We start from the raw sequence: 19505 nt of genomic DNA, 5'->3' as shown, positions 1-19505 counted from the left end.
CCGAACGTACGGCACCTCCGCGTTCAGCACACGTTCAGCTCGATGACATCCCTCGTGCTCTTGATCCAGTTGAGGACGAGGGTGAGTTCTGTCAGCATGACGGCATGGCGACGGTGATGATGATGCTACCGGCGCAGGGCTTCACCTAAGCACTACGATGGTATGATCGAGGGGTGTAAATGTGGAGGGCGGCACCGCACACGGTGATGTCTACTACACAACCTTCTTCTTGTAGACGTTGTTGGGCCTGCAAGTGCACAGGTTTGTAGGACAGTAGCAAATTTCCCTCAAGTGGATGACCTAAGGTTTATCAATCCGTAGGAGGCGTAGGATGAAGATGGGATCACTACTTCCTAAAGTTGACACTCTTCCAAACCCACTTTCATAAATATAATCATCATAGGTAGGAGGCAAGCTATCATCATAACAACTTTGCATATCAAAACTTGGGATGCTAAAAATATCATCTTCATTAAATATAGCATCCCAAGCTTGGGACAAACATTAATTTCAGCAAATATATTCTCAAATATTTCATACTCATCAAACATAGCTTCCCCAAGCTTGGGCTCTTTCATATCATAAGCATAATCACTCTCATCATTAAAAATATTGATAGCACCAATAGTATAGCAATTATCATCATCACAATGAGTAATAGGAGCAACATCATTTGGGAGGTATACCTTTCTACCTTTGTTGCTCCTTCTTTTCTTTTTCTTCTTCACATTATGTGTAGGTTCAACCTTCCTCTTTGAGCTCCTTATTGATGAGATTGGCTGAATAGAAAGCTCCTCCTCGTTACCTGATTCATCATAAGAAATAATAGGAGGAGATTGGGAAGCCTCTTCCCTTTCATTAGTATTCTCATCATCTTCCATTTGCTTTCTTTTCTTTAGGTAATTGGCAATATAAGGACTTTCAATGCAATTCACCGCACAATACATATAAATCTTCTCTAGATCAAAATCAAGAAATCTATCAAGATTAAATTTTGGAATACCCTCAGTTATACGTTTCATTTCTTCATAACCCAAAAGAAGGCTAAGCTCTTTATGATGCTCAAGGGTAATCAAATTATCACAATATTTGGACACGACTTGATCATGAAACAAATAGCATTGGAGCTTTAAATGACCATGTTCATTGCAAAGTTCACAAGGAGCGCAAATAATATTGAATCTTTCAGCACATTCATCTAGCTCTTCTTGCAACAATTTGGTTTCTAAGTACTTATGCCTCTTGCAATAAATATCTTCTCTATTTGGTGTGTTCATGCAAACATGCACTCCACAAAAGTTGACATGCTCATAAGAGATATTTTCATCATAACTAGTTCAATCATCATTCAAAGATTTAGTGCCAAACAATTTAATGCATTCTTCTTCTAAACTTTGGCACAATTTTCTTTTCCATCATACTCACAAAAGATATTAAAAAGATGAAGCGTATGAGACAAACTTAACTCCATTTTTTTGTAATTTTCTTTTATAAACTAAACTAGTGATAAAACAAGAAACAAAAAGATTCAATTGCGAGATCTAAAGATATACCTTCAAGCACTCACCTCCCCGGCAACGGTGCCAGAAAAGAGCTTGATGTCTACTACACAACCTTCTTCTTGTAGACGTTGTTGGGCCTGCAAGTGCAGAGGTTTGTAGGACAGTAGCAAATTTCCCTCAAGTGGATGACCTAAGGTTTATCAATCCGTAGGAGGCGTAGGATGAAGATGGTCTCTCTCAAACAACCCTGCAACCAAATAACAAAAAGTCTCTTGTGTCCCCAACACACCCAATACAATGGTAAATTGTATAGGTGCACTAGTTCGGCGAAGAGGTGGTGATACAAGTGCAATATAGATAGTAGATATAGGTTTTTGAAATCTGAAATAATAAAAACAGCAAGGTAACTAAAGATAAAAGTGAGCGTAAACGGTATTGCAATGGTAGGAAACAAGGCCTAGGGTTCATACTTTCACTAGTGCAAGTTCTCTCAGCAATAATAACATAGATAGATCATATAACAAGCCCTCAACATGCAACAAAGAGTCACTCCGAAGCCACTAATAGCGGAGAACAAACGTAGAGATTATGGTAGGGTACGAAACCACCTCAAAGTTATTCTTTCGGATCAATCTATAAAAGAGTCCGTACTAGAATAACACCTTAAGACACAAATCAACCAAAACCCTAATGTCACCTAGATACTCCATTGTCACCTCAAGTATCCGTGGGCATGATTATATGATATGCATCACACAATCTCAGATTCATCCAACCAACACAAAGTACTTCAAAGAGTGCCCCAAAGTTTCTATCGGAGAGTCAAGAACGTGTGCCAACCCCTATGCATAGGTTCCCAATGTCACGAAACCCGCAAGTTGATCACCAAAACATACATCAAGTGGCACATGATATCCCATTGTCACCGCAGATAATCACGGCAAGACATACATCAAGTGTTCTCATAAAAGACTCAATCCGATAAGATAACTTCAAAGGGGAAACTCAATTCATCACAAGAGAGTAGAGGGGGAGAAACATCATAAGATCCAACTACAATAGCAAAGCTCAGGATACATCAAGATCGTGCCATAGAGGGAACACGAGAGAGAACACGAGAGAGAGAGAGAGATCAAACACATAGCTACTGGTACATACCCTCACCCCCGAGGGTGAACTACTCCCTCCTCGCCATGGATAGCGCCGGGATGATGAAGATGGCCACCGGTGATGGGATCCCCCTCCGGCAGGGCGCCGGAACGGGCTCCCGAGAGGTTTTTGGTGGCTACAGAGGCTTGCGGCGGCGGAATTCCCGATCTATCTTCTGTTCTGGAAGTTTTAGGGTATGAGAGTATATATGGGTGCAGGGGGTACGTCGGAGGAGCTACGGGGGGCCCACGAGGCAGGGGGACGCGCCCTAGGGGGTGGGCGCGCCCCCCACCCTCGTGAGCACCTCCCGTATCTCCTGACGTGCACTCCAAGTCCTATCGGGTGGCTTTCCTTCCAAAAATAACTTCCAGTTGATTTCGTTCCGTTTTGACTTCGTCTGATATTCCTTTTCCTTGAAACACTGAAAGAGGCATAAAACAACAAATCTGGGTTGGGCCTCCGGTTAATAAGTTAGTCCCAAAAATAATATAAAAGTGGATAATAAAGCCCAATATTGCCCAAAACAGTAGATAAAGTAGCATGGAGCAAAAAAAATTATGGATACGTTGGAGACGTATCACACGGTTAAGAGAAACTTGTGTGTTCTAGGGTGCCCATGTGTCCCCGTATATAAAGGAGGGATGGGGAGGCCGGCCGTCCCTAGGGGCACACCAGAGGGGAGGAGTCCTGCTAGGACTTCCTAGTCCTAGTAGGATTCCCCTCCAAGGAAGAGAGGGGGAAGTAAGGAGAGGAAGAAGGAGTAGGAAAGGGGGGCGCTGCCCCCTTCCCCTAGTCCAATTCGGTCCCAAGGGGGGGGCGCGGCCAGCCCTCCTACGACCCTCCTCTCTCTCCACTAAGGCCCATGGTGGCCCATTAGTTTCCCTGGGGGGTTCCGGTAACCCCTCTGGCACTCCGGTTTTACCCGAAACATCCCGGAACACTTCCGGTGTCCGAATAACATGGTCCAATATATCAATCTTTATGTCTCGACCATTTCGAGACTCCTCGTCACTTTCATAATCTCATCCGGGACTCCGAACAAACTTCGGTCATCAAAAATACATAACTCATAATACATATTGTCATTGAACGTTAAGCGTGCAGACCCTACGGGTTCGAGAACTATGTAGACATGACCGAGACACATCTCCGGTCAATAACCAATACCAGAACCTGGATGCTCATATTGGCTCCTACATATTCTACGACGATCTTTATCAGTCAAACCGCATAACAACATATGTTGTTCCCTTTGTCATCGGTATGTTACTTGCCTGAGATTCAATCGTCGGTATCATCATACCTAATTCAATCTCGTTACCGGCAAGTCTCTTTACTCATTCCATAATACTTCATCCCGCAACTAACTCTTTAGTCACATTGCTTGCAAGGCTTATAATGATGAGCATTACCGAGAGGGCCCAGAGATACCTCTCCGAAACACGGAGTGACAAATCCTAATCTCGATCTATTCCAACCCAACAAACACCTTTGGAGACACTTGGAGAGCACCTTTATAACCACCCATTTACGTTGTGACGCTTGGTAGCACACAAAGTGTACCTCCGGTATTCGGGAGTTGCATAATCTCATAGTCTGAGGAACGTGTATAAGTCATGAAGAAAGCAGTAGCAATGAAACTCTAATGATCATAATGCTAAGCTAACAGATGGGTCATGTCCATCACATCATTCTCCTAATGATGTGATCCCTTTCATCAAATGACAACACATGTCTATGGTTAGGAAACATAACCATCTTTGATTAACGAGCTAGTCAAGTAGAGGCATTCTAGGGACACTATATTTTTTCTATGTATTCACACATGTACTAAGTTTCCGGTTAATACAATTCTAGCATGAATAATAAACATTTATCATGAAATAAGTAAATAAATAATAACTTTATTATTGCCTCTAGGGCATATTTCCTTCAGTAGCAGTAATGATAGCAGTAGCAATAGTAGTAACTTAGCAAGAACAATATATGATAAATTCCTAGGCATTGGATCGGTGACTCGTTGGATGATATTCATCATGAGATAATTATAACCTAGGGCGATATGACACTAGCTCCAGTTCATAAATATAATGTAGGCATGTATTCAGTAAATAGTCATACGTGCTTATGGAAAGAACTTGCATGACATCTTTTGTCCTACCCTCCCGTGGCAGCGGGGTCCTATTGGAAACTAAGGGATATTAAGGCCTCCTTTTAATAGAGAACCGGAACAAAGCATTAACACACGATGAATACATGAACTCCTCAAACTACGGTCATCACCAGGAGTGGTCCAGACTATTGTCGCTCTGGGGTTGCCGGATCATAACACGTAGTAGGTGACTATAACTTGCAAGATCGGATCTAGAACATGGATATAATGGTGATAACATAAACGGTTCAGATCTGAAATCATGGCACCCGGGCCCATAGTGACAAGCATTAAGCATGGAAAAGTCATAGCAACATCAATCTCAGAACATAGTGGATACTAGGGATCAGGCCCTAACAAAACTAACTCGATTACATGATGAATCTCATCCAACTCCTCACCGACCAGCGAGCCTACGAAGGAATTACTCACTCCCGGTGGGGAGCATCATGGAATTGGCGATGGAGATGTGTTGGTGATGACAAAGATGGAAGATCCCCCTCTCCGGAGCCCTAAACAGACTCCAGATTTGGCCTCCTGATGAAGAACAAGAGACGACGGCGGCTCCATCTCGTGAAACGCGATAATTCTTTCTCCCTGTTTTTTCTGGAAATATGGGATTTTATAGCGTCGATTTGAGGGTCAGTGGGGCCACCAGGTGGGCAGCACCCACCAGGGTGCGCCTGGGGGGCTGGTGTGCCCTGGTGGGTTGTGCCCACCCAGGTGCCCCCCTCAGGTCCCTCCTGGCTCCAGAATTCTCTTATTTGATATAAAAATTCCTCGCAAAGTTTCGTTCCATTCTGAGAACTTTTATTTCTGCACAAAAATAACACCATGGTAGTTCTACTGAAAACAGCGTCAGTCCGGGGTTACTTTCATACAAATCATGCAAATTAGAGTCCAACACAAGAGTAAAAGCGTTAGGAAAAGTAGATATGTTGGAGACGTATCAACTCCCCCAAGCTTAAACCTTTGCTTCTCCTCAAGCAATTCAGTTGATAAACTGAAAGTTAAAGGAATAACTTTTATGAACTCTTTTGCTCTTGTTTCATAAATAAGCTTAAACAGTACCCAGGTTTTCAGCAAGGATTATAACTAACCATGTCGACAATAACTCTTAAAAATTATATTAACTCATATCAATGACATAAAAAACTAGAGAGCAATAATAAGATATCTCAAATAGCAACACATAAATAACAACCATGATATAATATGACAATAGTGGTATCTCGCTAGCCCTTTCTGAGACCGCAAAACATAAATGCAGAGCACCCCCAAAGTTCAAGCAACGACTAAACATTGTAATTCATGGTAGAAAAGATCCAGTCATGATGCACCCAACATTAGCCATACACAATGCATCAGCATGACAGCGGTGCTCTCAGGTTCTGGCACTTATTTGAGAAGGTGATGACACAACATAAAAGTAAATAGATAGTCCCTTCAAAGAGGGAAGCAGCGATTTGTAGAGGTGCCAGAGCTCAAGTTTTTAAAACAGAGGTAAATGATATTTTGAGACATGCACCCTTCTCTTTCACTTCATGACCATCATTTATCAATATCTTCCATGCTAAGCATGCTAGTGGCGGTTCCCAAGCGATAAAAGTAAAGGTTTACTCCCCCTCCACCAACAATAACACTCCACGGCTTGTCCGAAACAACGGATGCCATCCATACCAACAACAGTCCCGGGGGAGTTTTGTTTAATTATTTGTGTTTTTTAATTTGGGACTGGCATCCCTATTACCGCCCTTTTTCTCATGCGTTGGTGAGTGAATAAACACTCGACCTGAGAATAACCCGCTTAGCATGGAAGATACAGACTACCTCCTGTCATTCCATGAATGATCCAGGCACACAAAAAGGATATTTATTTGAAGTTTTTAGAGGTGGCACATGCAAATTTACTTAGGACGGCAGGGTAATACCACATATAGGTAGGTATGGTGGACTCATCTGGAATAACTTGGGTTTCAGGTTTTCTATGTACAAGCAGAGTTCCCACTTAGTACAGGCCAAGGCTAGCAAATAGGTTGAGAAGCGACCAGCTAGAGAGCAACAACAGTCATGAACATGCATTATGCATAAGTAACATTGGATACTAGCATGAGTAGGATATGAACACCATGAACATAAATATCATAGAGGCTATGTTGGTTTTGATTCAACTACATGCATGAACATGTGCCAAGTCAAGCCACTCGAACATTCAGAGGAGGATACCGTATCATCATACTACATCACAATCATTTTAACGCAATGTTGATATCCAAGATAAGTCATTATTCACTCCTAGCTACTTATGCATGGCATGAGAAACTATAATCTCTAATTGTCATTGCAAACATGTTTGATCATAATAGGCTGAAACATGGATACTAGGTTAAACATATTTACAAAAATAGAACAAGTCAAGTTCATACCCGTTTCTCTCTGCTATGACCAGTTCATCTAATATCGTCATTATTGCCTTTCACTTGCACGACTGAACGATTTGAAATAATAATAGTGCAAGAGTGTCGTGGACTAAGCTGGAATCTGCAAACATTTTATTCAAGAGAAGAAGACAAGGTAATGCGGGCTCTTTGTTAGATGAACATAATGCAAATAAGAGCCACTCAACATTCTCATCGTGGTCTTATCCTCGGTATGACTCGATAAAAGAAAAAGAAATTTAGAGAAACACACTGAAATAATTTTGGAGTTTTTGTTTTTTCGAAAGCAAGCTAACGAAAAAAGGAAAAGCAAAAACGAGAAAAACTATTTACACGAGAAAGCTCCCAACAAGTAAAAGAAGGACAAGGAAATCTTTTTGGGTTTTTTTTAGCACTACAACAATTTAGACTAGGAAGAAAAATCAAAAAGAAGCAAGAAACATATTTTTGGATTTTCTCAAAGTTTTTAAAAAACACACAAGAAGAAAGCGAAAAAAAATTAAGCATGGATGATACAATGAAAAAGTGTGGACACCGACAACTAAAATGAAATGTGTGAACATGAATGTAATGTCGGCGGGAATACGTACTCCCCCAAGCTTAGGCTTTTGGCCTAACTTGGTAATCACCAGTCGTAGAAGCCATGAGGTCCAATGTTGAAGTGCTGGGGAGCAGGCACCATAGGGTCCCACTGCTGAGGCTCCGCCTGTGCTGCTGCCAGGTTGTTCCGGTAAGCGACAATGTCCTCAGGCATAACTCTGTATCCATTCCTGGAAACATAATCAAACAAAGAAGGTGTAGGCAAGGGGATAACATCACGAGTTTCCACACTGACAACTAATTGTAAGGCAAGTCGATATCAGGGCGATCGACATCAAGAAACTGATGGTCCTTCATAGATGCTTTGTCTAGGTAAACCTTGGGCAAGGGGTGATCATGTTGGCGTATCTGCACATTGAAGTGAGTCTCCAAACGAGTAGCGTAAATGCCCCCATGTATTTTACCCTTGAATCTGTTAAGGTGAAGGTGATGTGCCACAATAGCTCCCAAGCTAAAAGTGTTGTCGCCATAAAGTGGCGACGCAAAACAGCAAAATCCAGGGCGCTAAGTGAACCCACCTTCTCTCTCGCTAGCAAGCACTTGCGATAAATAAAGCAAAATAATGCACGGCAGGAAACTGCAAGCTAACGGTAGTGGTGCCTGATACTCCTCTCTCATCCCCCACTATCAGAGTACAGTAAAAATCGTCAAACTCTGAGGGCCTAGGCTCTACCAAACTCCCATCAGAAGGAAGCATGCATATGTCACAAAATCCAGTAAATGGGATTTGGCGGTGTTCAGCATATAAGTTAAATGACACCTCAGGGGGATTATTCCTAGGATGAAAATGGAATTTTTGCACAAAGGAATTTGTGAGGAGATGATACTGTTCGCATTCAGCTGCGATGAAGTCGATGAGGCCAGCATTAGCAGCATATTGGTTGAACTCTTGGAGGATTCCAGCCTCTCCCATGAACTCATTGTCCGTCCACTCACACGGTCGTAACTCCGCCAACCTCGGGGTATGAAGATCATTGTCAGAGGACTGCCCAATGACCCCCTTGGAGTTCTTATTGGAATCAAACTTCCTAAAGATATTCATCTTTTTCCTATGAACAAAATTCTGAAATTTTTAGTCCAAATTTTTTTTCTCAACAAAACTTCACAAAATTGATAGCAACTACTCATATAGATGTATAGAGTCCATAGCAAGCATTCAAACTACTTAGAACTCTAAGATTTCAACATGCAAGCTCATCCACAACAGCACCAGGAGTAGCTAATTATTCTAAATATAAACCACTAAAACAAAAACTAATTGGACACATGGAGGAGTCACATATCCAAGCAACAAATCCCGGAAACAGTTTCGGAAATGGAGCTTCGAGCAAAGAGATCGAAATCCGCGGTTTTGGGAGCAAGAATACGAGAGAGAGTGTGGTGGTGATTTTTTTGGGTGAATGGAGTGGTGTGGGAGGAAGAAGTAAGTGAGGGGGCCCACCAGGTGGGCAGCACCCACCAGGGCGCGCCTGGGGGTCTTGGTGCGCCCAGGTGGGTTGTGCCCACCTGGTGCACCACCCTCTGATATTATTTGCACCAGAAATTCATAAATATTCAAAAAAAATCGTATCAGATTTTTAGAGCATTCTAAGAACTTTTATTTTTGGGTCATTCTTTTATTGCATGGAAAACTCAGAAACAGACAAAGCATGGCATTTTATTTTATTTAACTAATAAAAACAGAAAAAGAAGGTAAGGATAGAAGGTGGTGCTTACTAAATTCATCAACTTCATACCTCTCAAAAATGATCCATTAAGAAGGTTGATCAAGTCTTATTAACAACCACTTTTGATTAGCATGAAGCCGAAGAACTTCCGTAAATCACTAAGTTACCTCAATGGGGATATGAATGTCCCCAACAATAAGCATTTCATATTTCTTTTTGACAGTAGGTAGGGGTAGTTGAAAACTTCCAACAGTGATTGTCGGAGATTTTTCAATAACATTAATACCATTCACTTGGAATTTGTTTCTTCGGAAAGTGCACCGTATGCTCATTACCATTGATATGAAAAGTGACCTTGCTTTTATTGCAATCAATAACAACCCCTGCTATTCAAGAAGGGTCTACCAAGGATAATCGACATGTTTTCATCCTCGGGCATCTCAAGTATAACAAAGTCAGTCAAAATAGTAACATTAGCAACAACAACGGGCACATCCTCACAAATACCGATAGGTATGGCAGTTGATTTGTCAGCCATTTGCAAAGATATTTCAGTAGGTGTGAGTTTATTCAAATCAAGTCTTTTATATAAAGAGAAAGGCATAACACTAACGCTAGCTCCCAAATTACATAAAGCAGTTTTCACATAATTTCTTTTAATGGAGCAAGGTATAGTTGGTATTCCTGGATCTCCAAGTTTCTTGTGAACTCCATCTTTAAAAGTGTAATTAGCAAGCATAGTGGAGATTTCAGCTTCCAGTATTTTTCTTTTATTGGTGATGATGTCTTTCATATACTTTGCATAAGGAGGCATTTTCAAGATATCAGTCAAGCGAGTGCGCAAAAAGACTGGCCTAATCATTTCAGCAAAGCATTCAAATTCTTCATCATCTTTCTTTTTAGTTGACTTAGGTGGAAAGGGCATAGGCTTTTGAACCCATGGTTCTCTTTCCTTTCCATGTTTTCTAGCAACAAAGTCTCTTTTATCATATCTTTTATTCTTAGGTTGTGGGTTATCAAGATCAACGGCTGGCTCTACTCAACATTATTATCTCGTTCTTTATCATTAGGTTGAGTGTTTTCATGAACCTCGCCATTATCTTTTTCATTTCAGAAGGTGAGTGTTCATTACTAGATTGAGTTTTAGCATTAGAGATAGAAACTTCATTATCATTATCAGGAGATTTTCTACTTCAAGTTCACTAGAGGCAGGCAAAGTCTTATCATTTTTCTTCTTCCTTTTCTTTTTAGAAGAACTAGGTGTAGTGGTGTTATTCCTTTGAGAATCTTGTTCAATTCTCTTTGGATGTCCCTCAAGATAAAGGGGTTCCTGAGTCATTTTACCTCCTCTGGTCGCTATTCTAACAGCAAAGTCACTTATATTATTGTTCATTTCATCAAGTAACTATATTTCAGATTTAGCAACTTGTTCTAATTGAGTTTGAACCATAGAGGCATGTTTTCCTACACCTCTAACATCATTTGAGATTCTGAATAACAAGTCACTTAAGCAAGCAATCATATCAGAGTTGTATTTCAGTTGTTTCATAACATTTGCATTGAAGTGATCTTTCTTTCTAATGTAATTATCAAACTCATAAAGGCATTGACTAGGATGTTTATTATGAGGATCATCACTATCATTGAATTTCATTAAAGATTTTACCTCTACCACCTTGGGTGGTGATGGTGCTTCAAGCCCATGTATTTCCTTGATATGTGGTAAATTTTTAACATCCTCGGCCTTAATACCTTTCTCCTTCATAGATTTCTTTGCCTCTTGCATATCTTCAGGACTGGGATATAAGATACCCCTCTTCTTCGGAGTGGGTTTAATAGGTGTTTCAAGAGGAGTCCAATCATCATAATTTTTCAATATGTTATTCAATAATTCCTCAGCTTACCCAATAGTTCGTTCCCTGAAAACACAACCAGCACAACTATCTAGGAAGTCCCTAGAAGCATCGGTTAGTCCATTATAGAAGATATCAAGTATTTCATTTTTCTTAAGAGGATGATCAGGCAAAGCATTAAGCAATTGGAGAAGCCTCCCCCAAGCTTGTGGGAGACTCTCTTCTTCAATTTGCACAAAGTTAAATATTTCCTGCAAGGCAGCTTGTTTCTTGTGAGCAGGGAAATATTTTTCAGAGAAGTAATAGATCATATCCCGGGGGCTACGCACACAACTAGGAGCAAGAGTATTGTACCAAGCTTTAGCATCACCCTTTAATGAGAACGGAAATAACTTGAGAATATAATAATAGCGAATCTTCTCATCATGAGCAAAAAGGGTAGCTATATCATTCAACGTAGTAAGATGTGCCACAATAGTTTCAGTTTCATAACCATGGAAAGGATCAGATTCAACCAAAGTGATTAACTCTGGGTCGGTAGAGAATTCATAATCCTTATCAGCAATAACAATAGGTGAAGTAGCAAACTCTGGATCGCATTTCATTTTAGCATTCAGAGAGCTTTCTTTATACTTGCACAATAATTTCTCTAGATCATCTCTATCCTTACAAGCGACAATGTCTCTAGTTGCCTCCTCACTCATAGTATAACCTTCTGATACCTTTGGCAATTCATATCTAGGAGGACTAGTTCTAGTAGGTGTTTCAAGATTTTTAGTTTCAAGTTCATCATCAGATTCAACAATATCATGTTGTCTTAGTCTAGCAATTTGTTCATCAAGAAACTCACCTAGTGGCACATCATCATCAAGCAAGGTACTAGAATCATCATAAGTAGCATTCATAGCAGAAGTAGCGTCATCAATAACTTGCGACATATCAAAATTAATAACATGTTGTGGTGTTGCAAGTTTACTTATAACAGAAGGTGAATCTAAAGCAGAACTGGATGGCAGTTCCTTACCTCCCCTCATCTTTGAGGGAAAAATCTTTGTCTTAGCATCCTTCAGATTCTTCATAGTGATAATATGTTAATAATCCCAAGTGACTCAACAAATATAGCTATGCTCCCTCGCAACGACGCCAGAAAAAGGTCTTGATAACCCACAAGTATACGGGATCACAACAGTTTTTGAGGGTAGAGTATTCAACCCAAATTTATAGATTCGACACAAGGGGGGCCAAAGAATATTTGAAGGTATTAGCAGCTGAGTTGTCAATTCATCCACACCTGGAGATTAATTATCTCCAGGAAAGTGATTAGTAGCACAGTAGTATGATAGTTTTGATGATAGCAGCAATAGTAATGGTAACAATAATAGTGATAGCATTGATATTGTAGCAGTAATGATAGCAGTAGCAATAGTAGTAACTTAGCAAGAACAATATATGATAAATTCATAGGCATTGGATCGGTGACTCGTTGGATGATATTCATCATGAGACAGTTATAACCTAGGGCGATACGGCACTAGCTCCAGTTCATAAATATAATGTAGGCATGTATTCCGTAAATAGTCATACGTGCTTATGGAAAGAACTTGCATGACATCTTTTGTCCTACCCTCCCGTGGCAGCGGGGTCCTATTGGAAACTAAGGGATATTAAGGCCTCCTTTTAATAGAGAACCGGAACAAAGCATTAACACACAGTGAATACATGAACTCCTCAAACTATGATCATCACCGGGAGTGGTCCCGACTATTGTCACTTCGGGGTTGCCGGATCATAACACGTGGTAGGTGACTATAACTTGCAAGATCGGATCTAGAACATGGATATAATGGTGATGACATAAACTGTTCAGATCTGAAATCATGGCACCCGGGCCCAAAGTGACAAGCATTAAGCATGGCAAAGTCATATCAACATCAATCTCAGAACATATTGGATACTAGGGATCAGGCCCTAACAAAACTAACTCGATTACATGATGAATCTCATCCAACTCCTCACAGACCAGCGAGCCTACGAAGGAATTACTCACTCCCGGTGGGGAGCATCATGGAATTGGCGATGGAGATGTGTTGGTGATGATGAAGATCGAAGATCCCCCTCTCCGGAGCCCCAAACGGACTCCAGATCTGGCCTCCTGATGAAGAACAGGAGACGGCGGCGGCTCCGTCTCGTGAAATGTGATAATTCTTCCTCCCTAATTTTTTTCTGGAAATATGGGATTTTGTAGTATCGGTTTGAGGGTCCGCAGGGCCACCAGGTGGGCAGCACCCACCAGGGCGCGCCTAGGGGGGCTGGCATGCCCTGGTGGGTTGTGCCCACCCAGGTGCCCCCCTCAGGTCCCTCCTGGCTCCAGAAATTCTCTTATTTGATATAAAAAATCCTCGCAAAGTTTCGTTCCATTCCGAGAACTTTTATTTCTGCACAAAAACAACACCATGGTAGTTCTGCTGAAAACAGTGTCAGTCCGGGGTTAGTTTCATTCAAATCATGCAAATTAGAGTCCAACATAAGAGGAAAAGTGTTAGGAAAAGTAGATACGTTGGAGACGTATCATCCCTCACTAAAATTCCAAGGTATAAGTGTTCTCACTGAGTATGCACCATTGCTACAGTTCGTCGTGCCGAGACACCACGTGATGATCGGGTGTGATAAGCTCTACGTTCAAATACAGCGGGTGCAAGCCAGTTTTGCACGTGCAGAATACTCAGGTTAAACTTGACGAGCCTAGTATATGCAGATATGGCCTTGGAACACTAAGACCGAAAGGTCAAACGTGAATTATATAGTAGATATGATCAACATAGAGATGTTCACCATTGAAAACTACTCCATCTCACATGATGATCGGACATGGTTTAGTTGATATGGATCACGTGATCATTTAGATGACTAGAGGGATGTCTATCTAAGTGGGAGTTCTTTAGTAATATGATTAATTGAACTTTAATTTATCATGAACTTAGTCCTAATAGTATTTGCAAATTATGTTGTAGATCAATAGCTCGCGTCGTAGCTTCCCTATGTTTTTTGATATGTTCCTAGAGAAAACTAAGTTGAAAGATGATATTAGCAATGATGCGGATTGGGTCCGTGATCTGAGGTTTATCCTTATTGCTGCATAGAAGAATTATGTCCTTGATGCACCGCTAGGTGACAGACCTATTGCAGGAGCAGATGCAGACGTTATGAATGTTTGGCTAGCTCAATATGATGACTACTTGATAGTTTAGCGCACCATGCTTTACGGCTTAGAACCGGGACTTCAAAAATGTTTTGAAACACCACGGAGCATATGAGATGTTCCTAGAGCTGAAATTGGTATTTCAGACTCATGCCCGTGTCAAGAGGTATGAGACCTTTGACAAATACTTTGCCTAAAAGATGGAGGAAAATAGCTCAGTTACTGAGCATGTGCTTAGAATGTTTGGTTACTACAATCACTTGAATCAAGTGGGAGTTAATCTTCCAAATAACATAGTGATTGACAGAGTTCTCTAGTCACCATCACCAAGTTACTAGAACTTCGTGATGAACTATAATATGCAAGGGATGACAAAAGCGATTACCGAGCTCTTCATGATGCTGAAATCAATGAAGGTAGAAATCAAGAAAAAGCATCAAGTGTTGATGATTAAACAAGATCACCAGTTTCAAGAAAAGGGAAAAGGAAAGAAAGGGAACTTCAAGAAGAATGGCAAGCAAGTTGTCACTCCCGTGAAGAAGCCCAAAGCTGGACCTAAGCCTGAAACTAAGTGCTTTTACTGCAAAGGAAATGGTCAATGGAAGCGGAGTTACCCCAAATATTTGGTGGATAAGAAGGATGGAAAAGTGAACAAAGGTATATTTGATATACATGTTATTGATGTGTACCTTACTTGTGCTTGTAGTAACCCCTGGGTATTTGATACTTGTTCAGTTGCTAAGATTAGTAACTCGAAACAGGAGTTGCAGAATAAATAGAGACTAGTTGAGGTGAAGTGACGATGTATGTTGGAAGTGGTTCCAAGATTGATATGATCATCATCGCACAACCCCTATACTTTCGGGATTAGAGTTGAACCTAAATAAATGTTATTTTGTGTTTGCGTTAAAGCACATATATGATTAGATCATGTTTATTGCAATATGGTTATTCATTTAAGACAAATAATAATTGTTATTCTATTTACATGAATAAAACCTTCTATGGTCATACACCCAATGTTGATGGTTTATTGAATCTCGATGATAGTGATACACATATTCATAATATTGATGCCAAAAAGATGCAAAGTTAATAATGATAGTGCAACATACTTGTGGCACTACCGTTTTGGTCATATTGGTGTAAAGCGCATGAAGAAACTCCATGTTGATGGGCTTTTAGAATCATTTGATTATGAATCATTTAATACTTGCGAACTGTGCCTTATGGGCAAGATGACTAAAATTCCGTTCTCCGGAACAATGGAACGAGCTAATGACTTATTGGAAATAATACATACCGATGTATGCGGTCCGATGAGTGTTGAGGCTCGTGGCAGGTATCATTATTTTCTGACCTTCACATATGATTTGAGCAGATATGGGTATATCTACTTAATGAAACACAACTCTGAAACATTTGAAAAGTTCAAATAATTTCAGAGTGAAGTGGAGAATCATTGTAACAAGAAAATAAAGTTTCTACATCTGATCGTGGAGGTGAATATTTGAGTTACGAGTTTGGCCTTCATTTAAAACAACGTGGAATAGTTTCACAGCCCATGCCACCTGGTACACCATAGTGTAATGGTGTGTCCGAACATCGTAACCGCACTTTATTAGATATGGTGTGATCTATGATGTCTCTTACCAATTTACCACTATTGTTTTGGGATTATGCATTAGAGACAGCTGCATTCACGTTAAACAGGGCACCGTCAAATTTCGTTGAGATGACAGTGTATGAACTGTGGTTTGGCAACAAACCTAAGTTGTCGTTTCTTAAAGTTTGGGGCTGCGATGCTTATGTGAAAAGCTTCAACCTGATAAGCTCGAGCCCAAATCGGAGAAATGTGTCTTCATAGGATACCCAAAAGAAACTGTCGCGTACACCTTCTATCACAGATCCGAAGGCAAGATATTCGTTACTAAGAATAGATCCTTTCTAGAGAAGGAGTTTCTCTCGAAAGAAGTGGGTGGGAGAAAAGTAGAACTTGATGAGGTAATTGTACCTTCTCCTGAATTGGAAAGTAGTTCATCACAGAAATCAGTTCCAGTGATTCCTACACCAATTAGTGAAGAAGCTAATGATGATGATCATGAAACTTCAGATCAAGTTACTACCGAACTTCGTAGGTCAACCAACGTATGGTCCGCACCAGAGTGATACTGTAATCCTATTCTAGAAGTCATGTTACTAGACCATGATGAACCTACAAACTATGAGGAAGTGATGATGAGCCCAGATTCCGCGAAATGGCTTGAGGCTATGAACTCTGAGATGGGATCCATGTATGAGAACAAAGTGTGGACTTTGGTGGACTTGCCCGATGATCGGCAAGCCATAGAAAATAAATGGATCTTCAAGAGAAAGATGGACACTGATAGTAGTGTTACTATCTACAAAGCTCGACTTGTCGCAAAAGGTTTTCGACAAGTTCAAGGTGCTGACTACAATGAGTTTTTCTCAACTGTAGCGATGCTTAAATCCGTCCGAATCATGTTAGCAATTGCCATATTTTATGAAATATGGCAAATGGATGTCAAAACTGCATTCCTTAAATGGATATTTCTTAAAGAAGAGTTGTATATGATGCAACCAGAAGGTTTTGTCGATCTTAAAGGTACTAACAAGGTGTGCAAGCTCCAGCGATCCATCTATGGACTGGTGCAAGCATCTCGGAGTTGGAATATACGCTTTGATGAGTTGATCAAAGCATATAGTTTTATACAGACTTGCGGTAAAGCCTGTATTTACAAGAAAGTGAGTGGGAGCACTACAACCTTTCTGATAAGTATATGTGAATGACATATTGTTGATCGAAAATGATGTAAAATTTTCTGGAAAGCATAAAGGAGAGTTTGAAAGGAGATTTTCAAAGAAAGACCTCGGTGAAGCTACTTACATATTGGGCATCAAGATCTATAGAGATAGATCAAGACGCTTGATAAGATTTTTCAAGTAGTACATACCTTGACAAGATTTTGAAAGAGTTCAAAATGGATCAGTCAAAGAATGAGTTCTTGCCTGTATTACAAGGTGTAAAGTTGAGTAAGACTCAAAGCCCGACCACAGCAGAAAATAGAAAGAGAATGAAAGCCATTTCCTATGCCTCAGTCATAGGTTCTATAAAGTATGCCATGCTATGTACCAGACCAGTTGTGTGCCTTGCTATGAGTTGGCAAGGGGGTACGATAGTGATCCAGGAGTGGATCACTTTATAGTGGTCAAAGTTATCCTTAGTTACCTAAGAGGACTAAGGAAGTATTTTTCGGTTATGGAGGTGATAAAGAGTTCGTCGGAAAGAATTCGTTGATGTAAGCTTTACACCAATCCAGATGACTCTGAGTCTCAACCTGGATACATATTGAAAGTGGGAGCAATTAGCTAGAGTAGCTCCATGCAGAGCATTGTAGACATAGAATATTTGCAAAATACATACCGCTCTAAATTTAGCTGACCCGTTGACTAAACTTCTCTCACAAGCAAAACATGATCACACCTTAGTACTCTTTGGGTGTTAATCACATAGCGATGTGAACTAGATTATTGACTCTAGTAAACTCTTTGGTTATTGGTCACATGGCGATGTGAACAATGGGTGGCTAATCACATGGCGATGTGAACTATTGGTGTTAAATTACATGGCGATGTGAACTAGATTATTGACTCTAGTGCAAGTGGGAGACTGAAGGAAATATGCCCTAGAGGCAATAATAAAGTTGTTATTTATATTTCCTTATATCATGATAAATGTTTATTATTCATGCTAGAATTGTATTAACCGGAAACTTAGTACATGTGTGAATACATAGACAAAACAAAGTGTCCCTAGTATGCCTCTACTTGACTAGCTCATTAATCAAAGATGGTTATGTTTCCTGACCATAGACATGTGTTGTCATTTGATGAACGGGATCACATCATTAGATAATGATGTGATGGACAAGACCCATCCGTTAGCCTAGTATAATGACCGATAAGTTTTATTGCTATTGATTTCTTCATGACTCATACATGTTCCTCCGACTATGAGATTATGCAACTCTCAAATACCGGAGGAACACCTTGTGTGCTATCAAATGTCACAACATAAATGGGTGATTATAAAGATGCTCTATAGGTGTCTCCGAAGGTGTTTGTTGGGTTGGCATAGATCGAGAATAGGATTTGTCACTCCGTGTATCGGAGAGGTATCTCTGGGCCCTCTCGGTAATGCTCATCACTATAAGTCTTTTAAGCAATGTGACTAATGAGTTAGTTACAGGATGAAGCATTACGAAATGAGTAAATATACTTGCCGGTAACGATATTGAACTAGGTATGATTATATCGACAATAGAATCTCAGGCAAGCAACATACCGATGACAAAGGGAAGAATGTATGTTGTTGTGCGGTTTGACTGACAAAGATCTTCATAGAATATGTAGGAGCCAATATGAGCATCCAGGTTCTGCTATTGGTTATTGATCGGAGATGTGTCTCGATCATGTCTACATAGTTCTCGAACCCGTAGGGTCGGCACGCTTAACGTTCGATGACGATTTATATTATGAGTTATGTGTTTTTGATGACCAAAGTTTGTTTGGAGTCCCGGATGAGACCGCGTACATGGCGAGGAATCTCAAAATGGTCGAGAGGGAAAGATTGATATATTGAAAGGTGGTATTCGTACACCGAAAGGGTTCCGGAGTGTATCGGGTACAAACCGGAGTACCGAAAGGGTTACCGGACCCCCCCGGTGGAAGATATGGGCCATATGGGCCATGGGAGGGAGGCTAACCAGCCCACAAGGGGCTGGTGCGCCCCCCACAAGGGAGGAGGCCGAATTGGACTAGGGAAAGGGGGCGCCACCCCCCTTTCCTTCTCCTACTCCCTCTCCTTTCCCTTTTCCACCTCCGTAAGAAGGAAAAAAGGAGGGGGGGGGGGGCGAATCCTACT

This window comes from Triticum aestivum, chromosome 7B (genome assembly GCF_018294505.1).
Source record: "Triticum aestivum cultivar Chinese Spring chromosome 7B, IWGSC CS RefSeq v2.1, whole genome shotgun sequence".
Taxonomy (NCBI): Eukaryota; Viridiplantae; Streptophyta; class Magnoliopsida; order Poales; family Poaceae; genus Triticum; species Triticum aestivum.
The sequence above is the reverse complement of the archived record's forward strand: the minus strand, read 5'-3'. Positions refer to the sequence as shown.